The sequence below is a fragment of the Cyanistes caeruleus genome, chromosome 6, assembly GCF_971803275.1.
Source record: "Cyanistes caeruleus chromosome 6, bCyaCae1.hap1.1, whole genome shotgun sequence".
Lineage (NCBI taxonomy): Eukaryota > Metazoa > Chordata > Aves > Passeriformes > Paridae > Cyanistes > Cyanistes caeruleus.
The window spans coordinates 40,376,120-40,395,904 of record NC_141706.1 but is presented as its reverse complement, the minus strand read 5'-3'; the positions used below and the strand labels follow the sequence as shown (position 1 = coordinate 40,395,904).

The 19,785-nt window shown below is 33.3% G+C and overlaps 1 protein-coding gene across 6 annotated transcripts in view; it reads left to right on the top strand.

The window, feature by feature from the left end:
- The window catches only part of NOVA1 (NOVA alternative splicing regulator 1), a 141,973-nt gene that overhangs the window by 54,996 nt on the left and 67,192 nt on the right, over nt 1-19,785 (top strand). For 2 of the 6 annotated variants that reach the window (XM_086891696.1, XM_086891695.1), the window contains 2 exons: nt 621-705; nt 1,368-1,438. The exons of the other annotated variants lie outside the window; for them this stretch is intronic. The gene's annotated coding sequence lies outside the window, so the exon portion shown is untranslated. The remainder of the gene's footprint in view (nt 1-620; nt 706-1,367; nt 1,439-19,785) is intronic. 6 annotated transcript variants of the gene reach the window in all.

The following is a 19,785-nucleotide window of genomic DNA, read 5'->3' as shown; positions in this document are numbered from 1 at the left end:
GTGTTTAATTGTTACATAAGAATCAAGATCGCAGGTACAACTCTAAAAGCTGTTCTAATTTCTATTTCCCAGTTTTGTCAAGGATCTATTGTAGGACTTCTGCTATTAAAGGATCATCTTCCATTGTGAAATGTAATTTTACCTTGAAGTCCTCCCTCCCATGGCAGCTCTGCTTTAATTTCTCTTCATTTCCTTTGGTATAAATCTTCTATATCATTTTATTTTAGTGGATGAACAATTGTGAAGATGAAAAAAATCAAGTGCCTTTGATGGCATATACCTAAATCAAGAATGCATTGGACATTAAAGCAGTGTTCATTTACCTTTAGCAAGAATATTAAAAACAAAGGTGGCATTTTTTTCCTAACAAGTGAGCACAGCCTTAGAGTTTTTCTGGTATTCACTGTTTTTCAAAATGAGCTGCAAAGCACATTACTCCATACATTCCTGAAAACCTTAGCTCTTTTAGAAGTGAGGGAGCTAGTTCAAATCAGATACGCTTGTTAAAGAAAAGCCAGCATAGGAGGTCTTATAGTCATTACATAGGCAAAAAAAGCAGATACTTCAGTTTCAGAAATCTGCAGAGCAGTGACATGGCATTCCATTCAATTTTTTACCAGATATCACAGACTGGAAATGTGAGCTTTGGCTGATACTGCTGGGAAGGAGAGTGCGTCAGGCAGCTGTAATTCCCATCCTGTAAAGGTACTGATACTTAAAGTCTCTGTAGTCCAAATTGGTACAGAAAAATACTAAAATGTTGAATTTGGACCTTAGATATATTTTTCAAATTTCTGCCAACTATTCTTAGGTGTTCTGTGGATGCATTTGCAATTTTTTGCTCTTTAGGTAAGAGTAAGGAGAACCTATTCCTTACTTTGGAGTTGTTTGCAGGTTGATTCCTGAAACACTGTCTGTGGAATGCAGTTCTAGTGTTTTCCTAGTGTTTGATTAGAAAAATAGGTTTCTGAAGTCAATGGCATCCAATTGTTTTAAACCAGGCCAAAATTGTGTTACATGAACTTCTAAGTTTGGTTGCTCTAAAATCAAGTTTTGAAGCATTTTGAGTCTCATTGAATCTTAAAAAATTGTAAACAAATCTGGTTTTAGTGTGATTCTTAAAAGTGTGGTGTTTCTGGAAGGTATTTCAGTGCAGGGTGAGCTGCAGACAGTTGTTCCAGTTCATTCGCTGACCGTATCTTGCCAGCATCAGGTTTGTCTGCAGTACAAAAACTAAATTCATTTGTGGAATAAGATTTTTTTTTTTTTTTGTGGTATGTCCTTAAGGAATCATAAAGCCTAGAGAGTAACTGACATTAACGTGACTCCATGTACTGTAAAACCCATTCCGTTTTATATATTTTCAGGGAGTATGGAGTGGCACAGGAAGGAAATGCCATATCGCTGGAAAGTTGCTCTAATTCAGCACAGGATTCTTGTGAGAAATTACTTCTAATATTACATCATCCTATTCTGTTTTTCACAGTTTACAGTCTAATTTCTTCATTTTTTTTATACCACTTTTGTTCATATCAGTAACCACATTAAAATACATTTAGCAGATTAAATAGGCATTCATGAGTGTTAGTGTGCATCTGATAGCATGATAGTTTAGTACTAGATATTTTGCCATATTTTGTTATATGAAGGCTTATGGGCTTGTTAATAAAATTATTTTTCCTTTTTTAATAAGGCCTGCTATTTTATAACGCTAGATTTCACTGGCTAACATGAGATTCAACAAATAAAAATAAGTCTCAGCTGCTCCCACTCTAATGATTATTTCTGCCATTAATATAAGCGGCACTTTAGAAGAGGGAAAAATTAGAGGCAAAAAAAAATCAAAAACCCAAAACCAAAGAAACAAATTAAAAAATAGGAACAAGAAAAGGAAAGAAAAAAGGCAATTGGATATTTATTTCAATTATATAACAAGATTCTGAAATTCTGATTTTCATTTGCTTGAGCTTGCTACCTTTCTCTAGTTTATGACTGCTTTTCGAACACCGTAGCTTGAAGGAAAGCACTTTCCTTTTTACTCTACAATGTCAAAGAGTCCAAAAAAATTTTTTTCTTTATTTATTTTTATAGGTATTGACTTAAGGTCAGGAGTGACACTAGCAAAATTCATATTTTCAGGGTATGATAGCAATCTCATTCTGTAAAACTATCCAAAGCATGAAAATCATTAAGATTAGATTTTCATCCTATATTTAGAAAAAAATATATATATGTAACAAAAAGATTATCTTTTAATTAGGGAACTGTTTTATACTCCTGGTTTGGGATTTTTTTTTAGGTAGTTAGCATTTGTAGATGGTTCATTAATTAGGAGGAGCAGGAAGAACTGTGCCCAGCTTTATAAACTTCTATTAAATTCTCTGCCAAATCATAAATGCAATGTCAGATGGAAGATATTAGTGATTTTTTTTTTTTTTTCTCCTATCTGTAATCCCCAGAAATAGATTATTTTGTGTTTGGCAAGCATAAGCCTGTATTTTTTCTGCATTTTTAATGCATTTTGTGCAAAGTAATCCCATATACCCGGTTGGGCATATGGGTATATACCAATATTGAGTTAGTTATATCTTCCTTTTCTTTGAAGCTCATTCATTCCAGATTTTGTTCTATTAGTTAGTGATTTCCTCTTGTTAAAATTGTATGACTCTACTATTTTGCTCCCTTTATCTGTTCCTCCTGAACTACATACGTACACAAGCTTTTCACACTCATTTCAATTACTGGGTATGGCTCCGTAGTCATGATCAACTGCAAGAAACTGTCGTTCATTTGTGACTTTGTCTTCATATATCTCATCATCTGGTAGGTTGCCTGCCATCATCTCACTTTAATCTGTGTGCCAGAGATTTGCTTCCTAATATCCTTCATTGATATATATGATCTTACACACAGATTTGGTCAGGAGTGTATTTTTTGTTTCTCGCGATGATGCACATATCTAGTGTTCCTGTCTGTGATTCCTAGAACATCTTGTCTTGACTGTGGTTATCCTATAGATACTCTACTTAGAATTTGAATAAGTAATTTGAATACTGATCCCAGTTCTCTTCACAGACCCTTCTTACTCATGTTTGGTTACTGTGGACAACATACCCTTTCTTTTCAAGACTATAATTTGTCTGTCAAATTTTATAGTCAATCTATGACATTTCAGATTGCATGCATCTAAACTTTACTCTTTGTTTATAAAAATCTTCAAATGCTTGTTCTTCTTTACAGGTTACCAAAGTCTTATCTAGGTCCTTAACTCACATTTCTTCAAAAAGCCACTTTCAAAGTCATTTGTCTAAAAACTCTCTGATCACACCACTTGATTTTAATTGCTTTCTTACTCTATTTCTTGTCAAATGCAAAATGTTGTCTCTGCTCATCAGTTTTCTGTACTTGAATTCCTTTTCCTAGAAGGAATTTTACCATGTTGAACTCACACCTTTTGTTAATGATTGTTTCCCCAAATTGTGTGTGATCCCTTGCATGAAGAAAGCTCTTCTTAAAAACATTTGAGCTTTTGTATTCCTTTCCAGTCCTTTTCATGGAATCTGTCTTGATTGTCAAATTATAAATGCCAAAGATTATAGCTGGACATATGCTGTACCTTGTGGATTATGAGTTAATGTCATTTTCCCTTTCCTGATTTTTAAGGCTTAATAACAAAAGCATAAGAACAAAAGGAGATTGAAATATCTGAATAGTTTCTGTCATTATGTATATGTGTGCACTTTTGCTTTAAACACTGATACTTTTCTCTTACTGCTTTAAACACTTTCTTCCATCTCTTTTTCTTCTAGAGTTTAGGTCAACATGTTTCCATTAGTATCTGCTGCCATGATGTTCAGTGGTGAGGAAAGTAAGAGGGAAGAGGAAAGAATCTTGATATGAATATCAGCAGCTATTTATAAAATCAACATTAAGCTAGAACAAAGTTCTTAAACTGATCAGTAAAACTGAAGGATGATAATATTGATGCAAAAAATACTTTTTTTTACCATTTACAGAATTTTTTCCTGTTATTCTAATTGTGTGGAAGATTTAATAAGGGTTACTTGATGTATGTAAATTAAATATTGTTATATCGTGCTTGTAGAATGTTTAAGTGCACAGGAAGCACACAATGTATTATATAACTTTTCTAAGGTGCTGCTGATGATGTACAAGACGTATGTTACTCTTCTGAAAGCTCTATGTGGACTTTGAATTTTGTGCATTAATAACTGCCATGTAATTGAATTATAAAAATACTAGTTCATTATATAAAATCAGATACCCAATCTTCTCCTCCATTATAGATGAAAATTTTCACATTCAAATATTTTGGTTTTAATTTGTTTAATTTATTAGTCATAATAATGAAGATATTTTCTACCTTTGTTCGTAAAATTCTTCAGGCTTAGTGCACAAACAAATCAATATCTGAATATGAGGTATATACAAATAGTGTCTGTTTCGTATTTCCATACATTATAGTTTAGTTTGCAAGGTCATGATATATAGAATATGTTTCTAGAAACATAGAAACTTTGAGTTTTCATATTACTGAAGAGTTTCAATATATAGTAACCTCTTTTTCCTTCTGCTGTGTGGCTTATAATAGTTATTTTATGCTGATTTAATGTCTTCCTTGAGGATACTTTCAAGGACATCTTTGATTAGATTGATCAAACTTAATGAATATGTATATGTATTGGGCTAAATTGTAGGTTGCATTTAAAAATAAATTGTCCTGTATGTATCACATTATAGTAGATGGTGATGAAAGACTAGGGCCATCAATTCCAAATGTGAGATCAAGTAACTTTAGCTTAAATCTGTTTAAATAAATAAAATATTTAAAAACCCAAGCAAAAATAAACCCTAAAATTCAGAACTGTATTCATTCTGAAATTTAAAATGAACATATTTTACTTTCAAAGAGGTACTTTTTAAAATTACCTCTTTTTTTTTTTTTTTCATTAGAAGAAAGAGGCCTGGACATTAGGGGACTGATATTTTTAATAGGAGTTAAATAAAATATGTCTGCTCTGTGAACATGTTGCTAGTTGATACCAATTAACACTTTTCTTGAAATTAGAGGAAGGTACACATGGAAATGTCTTAGTAGAAACATTCTGTCTTTAGAATACTACTTTTAGGTAGTATCCTAGTATCTTAAGAACTTTTCTAGCAGTCTGTCTGGTATGATGCAGTGTAGGATGTTAATCATATGTATTTAACTGACAATCATTATAGTTTAACTGAAAGAGCTCTTCTTCCTTTCTAATGCCTTCGTTCATCCCACATCAAAATATTTGAAGTGCAACGGGAGCACTATCCTGACAGGTGGCATTGTGAAATTACTTTATCAGGTTTCAATAGAGGCTCTGTTTTTTCAAGTTGGCTTTCTACCTGTCATTCCTGAAAGCCAAGCATGACTTTAAAGACTCAATCATTAAAAAAAAAATAAAATAAAATTCCTTGCCAAATTTATGCTCATACACAAATTGTCAGTTAATTATAAAAGGTACTTATTTTTAAGCTAATTATACTCTGAAAAATATTTCTTTGATAAGGCTTTCAATAAGGCTTAATTTTTTGATACTTATTGAGCAAGTCTTTTCAGGATGACCAGGCTAGGATATTTTCTCAGCTTTCTGTTAATTCAGGACTAACAGAAATAAGAAACAGCAAAAATTATATTTATTAAAATCACTTATTAAGATCCAGATCACAGAAATCATACTTGCTCTGTGGACATTAAGATTTTACTTCACTGGGAAGCCTCACTGTGACTGTAGTTCAAGCAGGCATTAGAATTTAAAATGGAAAATTAAGATGTCAGTTGATCAAGAACAGCTCCATGGTTGAGAAATGCTGTAATATATAAAAACTGTAAACATTTTGTATTGATAAATTCTCCTAGTAGTTTATTAATCCTTAATTAAAACCTTATTTAATTATTTTTAATTAAGGTATTTTAAGCATTTTTGAGGTTAGCTTCATTTCTATTTCTGATCAGTACAAAATTGGTAATGTAAACAGATTTAGAATATTAGTGAATTAAATATTAGTGAACTGAGATTTTTACAGTATTATCATTTTATCATTATCATTTTACAGTATTATTTATGAACTAACAGAATAGTTAATAATATTTTTTTTATTTACTAAATCATACCACCCAATGCTGAATAACAGAAAATGAAAACAGTTATATAGAATTGTATTTCTTCTATAAAAATCCACATCCAAGTGCTTCTTTTGTCAAAATTTTATCAGAAGTGAACATGTTTAGATTATGGAGTTTATAGGTTCTTTATTGTAGCTAAATTAATCAATGCATCCGGACCATAAAGAATGAACCAAGAAACATAGGGGGGTGTGTGTGAGAAGGAGAAAATTAATCTGTAGATAAGAATGTTAACTACAGGAAAAGGCTTTTGAAGTACTTGGCAACATAAAGTTTATTGTTTTCAGCAAATAATTTAAATTTAAAATAAACTGCCTGATGACAAAGGTAAACAATTGTTAATATAAACCAGACTAATTTTTTAATGATTATGTAACACTGGATGGATGTATTTTGTATAGATGACAGAATCTGATAACAAAAGGTTCACAAATTATTAGATAAAGAAAATAGTCTACTAACTTTCCACAAAGTATTGTATATTATCTCAAGGATTTAACTAGGAATTCCACTAGGAATGGGTATTTCCATGCAAAATTTTATAACATTCTGTCAGTTTTAATATGGAAATGTTGTTTTTGAGTGTTTTTTAATTGATTTAAATATATTTTCTTTCTTTTTGGGTACTTCAGTAAATTAGTAGCTGTAAATAGAATAGAATAATTTATGTGTTGTTACAAGCAGTGCATTTACACCATTTTGTGCAGACTTTTTTGTTATGACATTCTTATTTTCTTTCAAAGGCACTGCACTTGATATAAATATTATTGAAAAACTAATTCTTATGTATAAATTACTGTCAGTTATGGATTTCATATGAGCATATATTTACTGCAACTCTTTTTGAGACCATTGCTTTTGCATTCACATGTTTAACATGTTTTTAGTCATTAAGCTGAATATTTAATACATTTAAAAACCTTTTCACACATTTGCTTTTAGTTAACTTCAAGCAGTTACAGCATATTATGTTTCATGCAGTCATATTTGTGCAAGTGTAATGTTTGCCTGTCTGCTAACATAACATTGACTTTTTTAAATTCTTATTGTTTCACTGACAATTGTATCCTATTTTGTTTTATATATATATATGTTTTATATTTTTTATTTTAAAATGCTCTCACATAAGTAGAATTTCCTTCAAACTCAGGGTAGCTCAAGAAGTTCTTGCTAGCCAAATGAAAAGAGAGAATCTGTCTGACCTGTGTAAGTGAAGTAGAACTCATGTTCTCTGCATTCATACTTTACATTCTCTCTCATCTGTTACAGAGCTGTATCTAGATTCCTCAATTCTATCTTCTTGTGTAATGACTTAGAAGACATAATGTCTGTCCTGATCAATTTTGCAATGATCTTATTCTGATTAATGAAATCTGATGTTCAGAATAATTATCCCTTAAATTACATTTCATGTGTTGAGTTATGTTTTTAACACAAGGCCTGACAATGTGTAAAATAAAAATTGTATTTCAATAATGGCTTACTCAGGCTGTATAATGAGCACTGCTTCTCTGAGGAAGAAACCTCATATTCAGGAAGGTTCACATGCCATGTGTTGAACTTGAATATCTGTGTTTATTGCATATGTGGCAGTAAAGGTGGATACATAAGGAGATTGTGTTCTGCTGAAATCTCTGATTAAAGTCCTCAGCATCACTATGAGTTTTTGAAGACTTTTCCCTTCAGAAATATGCCCATTAGAAGTCCATTTGTGATAAAGTGAAGTGTATACAAAGGTGACAGGAACTTTACTATTTAGTAATGAGCAGTTGCAAAAGAACAACCAATGCATTTTTCAACCTTTCTCCATGGGAATTCCTGTGTTAGAGAGGATGAATCAGTCCCTTTCCTCTGCCTTCTTGATTTTTCATATTTGACATTTAGCACAAGTAATTTCCAGATTTTGAGAAGTGTGAGCTTACATTAGTTCTTGGTTTAGATGCCAACCTATAGCTTTAAGTGTGTCTTCTGAATCTTTTCCAGCTGTAATGCTTCGTTTGGAGGCAAAGGGAGGGAACACAGTTGAAGACAGTTGCCACATACAAACACAATTTTATGTCATCATATGTCATCTCACACCCTTTTCTGGTTTATATTCGTTTCTTAGAAATTCTTAACATTTGATTTTCTCTTTGGCTGTTAAAAATGAGTCAACTCTTTTATATCATTATCCAAAATTTCGCACTTGAATGGGTGAAATAATGGACGGTTCTGAGTCCATTATTTTTCTGTATGAAATTAGAATTGTTTTCTCTCCTTTGTACATCACATTTGTGTACATGGAATGACATTTGCTATTCTTTCACACAGTCACTTCATTCTGAAACCCTTCTGTGGTTCTTCACTGACATTTATCTTCATTGCCTAACAACCGTCATCAGAGTGACAGAATTTTCAGCACTGATGTCTGCTCCTATTTTTCAGATTTTTGACTACATATGCCTATAACACAATACACCATCTCTCTGTTGTGAGAATGGACAGTTTAGATTTTCCCTCCTTAATTAATTAATTCTTCCATGCAAGGGCTTTTCTTATTATTCTACAGCAGTTCTGTTTTCAAATAAGCTTTTGGAAAGGACATATCTGAAAACTGTTTAGAAAGGAGATAGTTATTACCATCACATCATTGAATCTTCAAATTTCAGGAAACAATTTAGAACATATAGAAAATAATTTAGAAAATATATATTCAGTACTATATGATGTATTTTTCATTTATCTACATTATGGAGCAGCTTTGTCTTCTGTTACTACTATGTACTGTGAAAATCTGTACTCAGAAATGGTTCATATTTTAGTATATCTTGCATGATTCTTACCTTGTTACCACCACAGTACAGATTCTAATAAAATCTAACAAAATTTCCTCAAAGTTCTTATACATTAATCTTCCAGTCCTTTCCTAGAATCATTTTAATAAGTATTGTATTTCTTTTTGTGATCTTATAGTTCCTGGTAATTATTCTGCAAAAGCTACTTGAGACAATCTAGAAAATATAGTTCTGTATAATTTCCAAGTAAATTTACCTAAAAAAGTTTATATTTTTCATCTAAATACTGGAAGTATAGAAATGCTTCTATATTATAACATAAAACCTGTAAAACTAAAGATTTCTTTTGTACGTAAGGGTAAATATACTTTTTATAGTATCCAGTATCTCTAATATAATAAACTTTAAAAATACCTTTTTCCAGCAAGATAATAATTGTTATTTTACATTTGCATATAATTTTTACTGATTTTGTCTCCCTTTTTTTTTTATTTTTTGAGCCATATGATTTATTTATTAACTGTAATACTAATGCTAATTAAAAAACTTGTTTGGCTTATAGTCCTAATGACTTTTATACCTTTTTATTATGTTATTGTAGTTGTAGATTGTTGAAGCTTGTCTCTGGACTCTTCTAAGTATTAAGGCTTTTCACTTTTTGTAGTATTGTGTATGTATGACAAATTTGCCAAAATAAAACTTTGTATTTGGGTAATAGCATACAGTTTAGAATATTGTACTTTTTCTAATACCTGCCATGTTTCTTTCTACTGTATTTCCACATTAAGAAATGACTTCATTGACACTGACAACCAGGTTTGTTATGAGAAAAGTTACAGTTTATTTATAATCTACTGTTGCCTTAAAAGTAACTTAGATTCAAGGCTTTACCTTGCACGTGTCTTCACTGAGTTTTATCTTTGTCATCTGATTAGATGCCTTTGTATTGATGTATAAGTCCTTCTTCACAGCAGTAATCTAAAAACCAGGAGATGTCAAAACATTAAAAATTATTCCTGTATGACTTTCAGCATTATATTTGCACAGCTAAAAAAAGGAAGATTGATAGCCTGAGTTCCTGGTAATAATCAGTTTCACTTTCAGAAATCACATTTGTATAGATGCTATGAGAAAAATCTTTCTCTGTAGATGAGGGAGAGGTTGTATCAGAATATGGTAAGAAATAATTGTGCAGTACACAGAATTTTCTTCAGAAAAAGTGGGGATGATGGCACAACAAAAACTAAATCCATGCAAGAACAAAATTAAATACAATAAGTTAGGAAAACTCTGAACCTGATTTATAGAGTAATTCAGTTTGGGAGGGTTATCAGAAGATCTCTAGTCTAAATTCTTTCTTCAGGCAGGGTCAGCTGTGCAGGCAGACAAGATTATTGATGGCTTCATCTTACTGTTGTATAGCTTTTCTGCAGCATTTTCTAGTGCAAGAGAGTTCTCCTCTGGAAAAGGTTTTTCCTTAAGTCTAATTAGAACCTCTTGTTTTGGTGATGTCCTCCCACCGAACATCACTGGAAAGAGCATAAGTTAATCTTCTTTATGACTTTATAGGTATTAAGGACCTTTTGTGGGGGCCTACTTTGGGGTTCTTCTGAAGTTGCTTGTTCTCCAGTATTGATGAAAGAGGCCAAGTTGCTTCAGCTTCCACTTTTAAGGGCAAGTATTTCATTACCTTACCTGCCTTGGTGACTCCCCAATGAACTTTCTGTAGTTTATCAACATCTTCGTTGTACTGGAAGACCCAAACCCGGACTAACTGCCTTAAAAGCAGTCGAACAGATAAGGAGGGAAGATTGTTTTTATAATTCTGCTCCAGACATTCCCCTTTGTCAATAAAGTCCAACTGAAGCACAAAGAGCATTGATGAAGCCAAAAAATAGGGGATGTTGAAATACTTTGTGAAAAAATCATAAATGCAAATCTGTTATTTCTAATAGTTTGAGAATTACAGAATCCTAAGATTTGTGTCCATCAATATCTGTGAAGGTAGGGGCATAAAAAATTGCTGGAAGGAAAATTCTAAACATAAACCAAAAGAGAATACAGGGAAATTCAAAAACTTGTCAGTTTTTATAAAAGTTGTATAGTCAGTTTTAGTAAAACCTGTACATCCTGTCTAGTCAATGTATACAAATGTTTGACCATGTGCCTTGAATTTTTCCTCTCTTATTTCCTGCCAGCTCAAATGGGTTCTTCGATATTTGCGAAGTTGGTACTTGTTTATTGCCATATTAGGCTGTGCTGGTTAATTAGGATGAACCTGTTGTCCTGGATGTAAAACCTGAGTGGGCTCTGACTCATGTTTGTAATAACCGTGGCTGTATGTTCTTTATATTATTTCTTTTTTTTTCAGTGTGTATGCAGTGAAAAAATGTGTGTGTGCAATGAAGAAATAGGCCTAAAAATGCACCACCTTTAATGCTAGCATTACTACTTCATCTCAAAGTAACTGCTATAACTTGTATTTCTAGTCCTTCATCCAGGTGTCAGTTTGTAGGTTTGTTTGGATCTTGTTCTTCCTGTGTATGTGCAACTCTCCATGGTATCTGTGTGCAAAAACCTTAAATACTTTTACTTTTTCTTATTTACAAATATTTGACTTTTGGGTATTGTTCTATAGAGGAAGCAGAGCATCGCTTTTCATGCTTTTACACCACATTGTACGGTGGTTTCTCTTCTAAAACAAAGTTCTGCTTCTGAAATTCAGTAGTAATTAATCAGAATTCATGACTTAAAGTGGTGTAACAGAAAGTGTTTAGGGCTAGGGGAAGCATGTTAATGTGTTAGAGGAAACCTTGAGCATTTTATATAGAGATGCCCTAGTAGTCATAGTTGTGTGAATCAGGAAAATTATGATTGCTTATTGGGAGGGGATGAGGTATCTACAATTTTCATTTAGGAAGAAATTTTAGTCTTGATTTCCATTATTTTGACGCTTAACAAAAGTATTTGATTTTTTACTGTAATTTTTAGTTTTGCTCTGCTCCACAATTTTCTTAAAAATTTTATTGCATCCTCTAGTGTTTTTCCAGATACAGCAGATGATCACTATTTTTTTCATGTCAACAAAAAAAAAGCCTATTTCATTTATTACATCCAAAAGATGTGCTCAGCCTTTAGACTTTAATAGAAACAAATACCAATAGGGAGAATATTGCAATCCTAAGAAAGTAATGAAAAGTAATAAACATAATTGTGACAGTATAAAAGCCATTTTGGAAAGAAAGGAAACCTTTTCTGTGCCTTCAAATTCATTATTAAATAGGATTATTTTATTTTTTTCATCGCATGGCTTTCAGAAGTCTTAATTTTCACAACAGATGGCATTCCAAAAGTGGGAAAGGAAACCTACGATCACAAGAAGATGCAATGGCAGCTGGGGGGGAGGGAAGGAATCCTTTATGGAAATCTTGTGGATAATTTATTACAGAATTGAATGTCTATTTAAATGCCTAAAGAAAACGAAAATACTTATTATGCTGGGGGTTCTGAAATAAAAGGAATTTCCATTTTTCTTTTGGAATAATAGTAGTGATCCCTAGTGAAAGTTCCTAAGAGTTAAAATAGTCAAGACCACTGAACTATGAGCTGATGCCATGTGTGTCTTTTCATAAAGTTCGTGGACCTGCAGAGAAGGTGATGCGAACAAAGATGACACTGAGCATCTCAACGTCATAATGAACTGCTGAGATAATCCCCTTTCCACTTATAAAGGAGAAAGCTGGGGGGGGATGGGGAGAAAAAGTTTGTGTCTTTGGCTGTGTCTGCAAAATTTGAGCATGCCCAAGTGTGTCCTTGGGCACTGAACTGTGTGGTTCTGCTGCTGGAACTTGTGGTCATTCCTGTGACAGTGCGTTCTGTTCCATTGTCAGCCACCCCTGAACACTTTATGGCGTGGCTCAGCTGTCAGGACATTACAAGGATTTTATCCAGTAGCCAATTTGAAAAATCCTGTCCTTCCTGGCTGGGGACCCCCAGCACGAGAAAAACTTAGATTTGTTGAAGAATGTCCAGAGAAGGGCCTCAAAAATGATCTGAGGGCTGGAGTACTCCTATGAGGAAACGCTGAGGGAGTTTAGCCTGGAGGAGAGCAGGCTCGGGGTGACCCTGTTGTGCCCTTTCAGTACCTAAATGGGGCTACAAGAAAGCTGCAGAGGGACTTTTGACAAGAGCATGTAGTGACAGGACAAGGGGCAAAGTGTTCAAACTGCAAGAGAGCAGGTTTAGGCTCCATACTAACAAGAAATTCTTCCCTGTGGGGGTGATGAGGCCCTGGCACAGGTTTCCCAGAAAAGTGATGGATGCTCCGTTCATGGAAGTGCTCCAGGCCTGCTTGGATGGGGCATTGTGGAAGGTGTTTTTGCTCACAACAGGGCATTTAGGTCTAGGTGATCTTTAAATTCCTTTCCAAACCAACCCTTTCTGTGATTCTTTGTCATCGTGCTTTTTTAAATGAGAACAGCCAACTAACTGAGAGTGTTGGTCCTTGCCAGGTAATCTTGATGACCAAGAATTGTCATAGCTGAGGCTATAAACTTCATATTTACAAATTTTGTCTAATAGAGATTTTTTTATCTCTGTCTATCAGTTCTGAAGAGGGAATAGTTCAGGTGTATACATCTAGTTAAATATATGCATATTCTGTTATCAGGCTTATGAGTGGTTACATATGCTAGAAAAAAATTTCCTCTACTTATGTAGCTGTTCCCGTGGCTAACAGAAAATTTGTGTGTATCTTTTTTGGGGTTTGTTTGGAGGGATATGTCAGATGTTATACTGAACCAAGTCCATGATACGTTTGGAAACTTAATTTTTCCAGATCTCATAAAAATTTCTATTTTGGTTTGGTTATTACTTTCATTAGCAGCCTTGAAACTTACTGTAGATGATGTGGTACCCTGAGCTTTCAAGAGGTTGGTAGTTGGTCTGAAAGTTTGTAGTTACTATGAAACTTCTTAACGATCTGATTTTTATGTATATTATGCCTGTTTGTCTTAGTGTAAACCAAGTAATAATGCTTACCAGAGCCCATCACAAACAGAAGGGAAATGTAAATTTAAGTTACACATTGTGAATCTTCTTTTTACAGTGAAAATATTCTATGTTTATTTATTGCTTTGTGGTTACTTTGGTAAAAACAACTTTTCTATAGCCAATCTGACCTGCTTTTTCTACCACCTGGGTGTCTTGGTAGTGTTTCTTTCTGTGGTTGGTACCTTTGGGCTATCAGGAACAGAGCCAGTTTACTAGAGCTCCTTTCAGCATTTGCTTCTTAGAATTCTGTTGTCACATTTGCCAGAGGTTGTTGCAACATTAGTTTGCATACTTTAAGTCTAATTTTTGTTTCTCTGTTTTTTTCTTCACACATGAAAGCCTATTGTTAATGGAATTGTCCCTACAGACATTAAGCTCTCACCTGGCATTCAGAGAGACTTAAATAATAATTTATCTTCCTCACTGCTGCTTAGGATCCTGTTCAAGGTTTATGCCTCAAGTAACATTTTTCATTTTCAATGGATTTTAAAAACTTGCTTAAGCAGTTTTGAGAAAAATAAAAATTTTACTTGGTTAGAATAACTTTTGTAATTCATGCCTTTCAGAAATGTCCATTCAAGGAAGCTGGATCTATTTTCATGTAGACCCAGACTTGAGAATTGATAGCACTACATCTTCTGTTGTTATTGCTCTTTGTCTAAAGACAAAAAGAATGAGACACACTGCTTTCAGTTTTTCCAGTGCTCTTTTGTTGAAAATGATCTGGAGCAAGTTCTTTGTCAGAACAAATAGTGAATATGCTGGCATCAGATGTGTCTTCTGTGTTTGTAACACTTTAAAAACCAGCTGAAATGATGCTGGTCTTCAGACTGCTTGTCCTTTTAAGAGGAACCTCAAATCACTCACTACACTACTGGTGACAGCTTCTGAATTTTTCAGTACGTGTCATACTGTGGTGGTAACTGTAATCTCAATACTGAATTCCAGACCTTGTCTTTACTGGAGAGATAACAATCTTGGTAGCATTAAGTTTATTTCTCACAGCAAAATCTTATGTGCTTCAGGTTTCCCAATCGCTTAAGAAGTCGTTCATCAGATTCTGAAGCTCCAGAACCATTAGAGCATGTAATCTTCTAAACACAAGCCCTCCAATACTAAAAATAGTGAAGATATAATTTAAAGCTCTATTATTTATATATCACAACTAACAGGAATTGTGTTGGGACATGCAGTAATTTCTGTCTAGGCAAATTGGATTTTCCTTTAAAAAAAGAGACAGGTTCATTTTGGTGACATTATGACTTCTAAAATGTAAATCACTAGCATGTGGTCAGGGCAAAAGAGATTTGTCAAGACTGAAGAAGAAAGCTGTCACATTATTCTTCAGTTCCGTGAAAATGTTAAGTGATACTCTGTTCAAAATTGAAATGGTTCCTCATTCACACCTAAACCTTGCTTTGTTTTAAATACTTTGATTCTCCTTGTATGAACCTTTCACAATGTCCTGCAAAATGCAATATATGTGTATCTTGGCTGATGTTGTACTGTCTCCTTTTCTTCTGTAGAAATTCCTCTGATATTTTCTGAATATTCCCTTTTACCAGTTTTTGAGCAGTAGAGTGTGGAAAATTGTTTGGGAGTTCTAGAAACTTTGCTAAATTAATCTTGGTACTCCAAATCACACAATTCTAGCCTAGTCTAAACCTGTAATAGGTGAACAGGAAGGGACACACCACCCAATGAGTCTGTGTGCTGTGGTAGATGCATTTTGTAAGTTACATTTTTAAAAATGCAGCAAAAAAGTTTGCATTATTATTCGAAGAAAACGTTCTCTTCCATAAATGCTCTCTCCTGCCAGTATACACTTTTTAGTGTGGAAAACTATATAGCTTGCTGCCATTTCTAGTGTGTTGTGTAATAAGAGCACTGAACGAGAAATTAGATGACAGATACTTAAATTATGTAATCTGTTTTCTTGTGAAACCTAACTGTTGATCTGGATTTCTTTTAATCTTCATTGTCTTGTGAACACACGATTTTGTTCTTGAGTCCAGCATGTGTAAATCAGGGGACCAGTTTCTGACACATTTCAAAGTAGTCTTTTAGACTTTTTTACTGATCCATTCTTAAATGTGTAGCATCATCCTGAAAGAAAATCAGAAGAAACTCAAGCTCTAGAATTCTTTGCCTGATCTTCTCTTAACTAGTATTCTTTTGCCTAATTTTCTCTGTAATTTACATATTTGCTTGTTAATATTTTACATGTGTGGTTTCTTTAAATATATTAATATTTTGTCAGAAATACATAGATTCTCTTTTTACTTCAGTTTTGCAAGGATGTGAGCAGCTGAAATACAGCAGTGCCAAGATCTGAACAAGTATCTCAGCTACTTTCCAGTAGCTTGTGACCAGCATGTCTGTGTTTCATAACTGTTACTCCAGGAACTCTCATGGCTAAAGGCTCCAAATGTCATTGTCCACCTGCTTATCCTAATTTCTGCATATTTCCTCCTGTCCACTTGAGTAGGTTGCGTAGATCTTACATCCAGCTACTCAGATTCCATGTGATCCCATCCTTTTTGAAGAAAAGTCAGGTCTGTGGTTTTCTTTAACCAGCTCTTGAGAAGAAAAGGCATGCAAGCATAGGATATTTGTGTTGTAAATCCAAGTTTCATTCCCATCATTAGTGACACAGATATGCAGATGTGTTTCTGAACTTTACAAACATTTTTTTTCTTATTGCTAGTTACTTATTCTTTGTGTACATAGTATGTTTAGGAATACTTGGGTTCTACAAGAGGATGCTTCAGCATCCTACAGCTGTTTTTAAAGGAAAAGATGATAACCAATTTGTACACAAGTTGAATATTAATGAATTCCTTAAGTTTCTGTGTTCACATTCTCCTTATTGATAATTTATTCTCATTGTCCTATGGCAAAATAGTGTTGTGAATAAGAATTTGTCATTATTGACAATTCATAAATGAGTTAATGCCCTTCCCAGCTGATGTCTTGTCACTTGGAGATGCTGCCTCCACTAACTTTCTGGACACATCTTCTATGTTTATATTTAAGATACTAATGCACTCAACTGCCCAATATCTCTTTATTATGGTTTCCCGTGGTTAGTTGTATGGAAGGAAATCTAGAAAACTATCAAGAAAACTGTCACTCTAAGATTATTTTTTGCTATATATTTTTATGACCAAGGTCCTAGCTCTGTGCAAAATCCTGGTGAAACAATGGCTCTAAGTTTTTTGTTAGCAAGCTAGTAAAAGAAAATCCCAGTGGGGTGGTAGGGTTGGTGTTTATGGTAAGCTACTTCTGTAATTTAAAGAAATTTTTGTTTGATTTATCATGTTGAAATTAAGCATAGAACTTTAATTGTAGTGAGGATTGAAGTCTTATGCAGGATTTTTAACTTGAAAAACATGTGCTACTCATGTATGGTTGTTTTCTTCTTTGCCTTAGGAAAGACAGCATTCCTCTGTGGTTTGTAATAAAATGTTTGTGAGTGAGGAACTATTATTTCCAATAGATAATGATGTGTTCCTATAAACAAAGTTCAGTGCAAAAACTAAACAAATTGTGTAGTGGAAACCGCTAAAATTGACTTTAGGAACACTAGGCAGAGTCATAATATTAAAAGTTTGTTTATATTGCTGTGTGATTACAGTATTGATTTGATTTTAAAAGGCTATGTTGTTGGTTTTGTTTGAGATAACCACTAAAGGTTAATTGTGTACTTCATTCTGTTTCCTTAACACTTTCCTACTTTGTAGCAGAGCAATGTTGAGAATTTAAACTCTGCTGCTCAGCATAGTCTGATCTTTACACACTCACAAGTCTACTTTTGTGTCTTCTGGCTCCAGACTGCAGTGATTATTTGGGAGCACAGTCACATCAAAGAGAATACTTAAAGCGGAATTTCCTCTAAAACATCTGTATATGTGATAATGATTTCCTTTCAGATACCACAGTCTGCATTATGTTTTTAGAAATAGAAAATTTTTGAAAAAAAAACCAAAACCTTAAGACCGTAAAAAACCCAGAGAAATGCTTTTAGTAGCCTTTTTTCCTCCAAGTTTGTTTGTTTCACTTTTTCTGAATAGTTTTGTGATTAAAACAGAATCATCTGGTTTTTGAATATGAAATTCAATGTATTTTTCTACATTGAAAATAGTCTGCAAAGTATTTTGAAAGATAAAGTAACATGGGCTCATGCTTTCCATTGTAATGACCATCTGTAGAAGGATGGCATTTTCCTACAGCTTTGATTATACTCTTAAAAACAATTGTTGAAAATTCTGTGTGTCTACAACCTGTAGAAGAACTCCTACTAGAATATATTGTTTTAATTTATTAAAAAGAAGCCTGAAGTGGCTTTTATGTATAGTCATTTAATATAATGTTTCATATTTTATGAAACAATAAAAATGCTTTTATATCTATGTTTGTAGCCTTCTTGATAGATCAAAGTACTTGGCATAGGCCAAAACCTGTTGAACTTTTTCTGTTTATGGTATAAATTAAAACTCTCTGAAGTGTGGTTTGGCCTAAATCTGATTTATTGCTTTGCTTGGCACTGCATCAGGCTGGTTGTGGTTTTCCATTTGTGTTTCCTATAAAAAAGAGTACACTCTTCATGTGTTTTGATTTCAAATCTTTGCATAGCAGCTTTATCTGGATAGTAATGACTTTCTTTGGTAAGTCTTCATTACAATGTAGAAATCAGTCTTTTTTGGGTTCTTTATTGGTTTTGTTCAAATTAAAGTGAGCGATGTCTATGCATATAAATGATGCATTTGTGTATTATAATTCCAAATTTAACTTTAGATTCTCTAGTAACTTTTTATTTAGTGAAGACATTTTCCAGATCAAATCAATACAGGAAGAATCTTCAATGAGAATCGTGGTCAGGATTTCCTATGGATAAATCTTCTTTATTAATGAGAAAGCTTAGGATGAAAGGAAGAGTGCACTAGATGTTGTCTGTTTTATATAAATTTCAACCATGACTATAATGAATGTTTCATTTATACTCAGCTTTAAAATATGTAATCTTTAGCTGATTCAATTTTTTCACCTGATCTTACTGATACCATATTTAAATAGTGGTCATGAATAGTATTTCCTTCTACCAAAACTGGTAGATCTTGTCAGACCTTTATATTTACTTTGACAAAACAAAAAAAAGCTATTAAAATTTTATACACCTATATGTGTTTCTGTGCAAGACAGGGCAACTGTAGTAAGTTGGATCATTCTATGATGTTTTTCTAGTTTTATACTTGGGTTTTTGTTTTGTTTTTTTTTTAATAAACAGTTTTATTGAACCTCATAGACAAGGTGTTTACCATGGGTATATAATATTAAACAAAAAATGAGAAAATTGTACACTTATCTCTAAGGGGGAATGTTCTCCTTGTATATGAGCTGGTTTTATTTTTCAGTAATCCTGAGTCACCCATCGATTTGTTTATAAAAGAAGCTGCAAGGGTTGCATGGGTTGCTTCACAGTGGAAATATATGATATAAAGGTATCACACAAACACTTTCAACATAAGTACACACAAAAAAAAAATTGTACTGCATTAAATTAAGAAGCATTTAATTTAAACTGAATCTCTTAGGGCAGTGGTTGTGGGGTTTATATCTGGTCTTGTTATTAAGTGTAGCGATTAACAGTCTGTAGTTAGATATACTGTTTAATGCAGAGTCCACTGAACTCATTAGAAGAGTTCTGTTTTGGATTATGCCTTTAGCAGTGCTTATCCATTCAAACATCCCTTACAATTTAATCTAAGTGGAGAA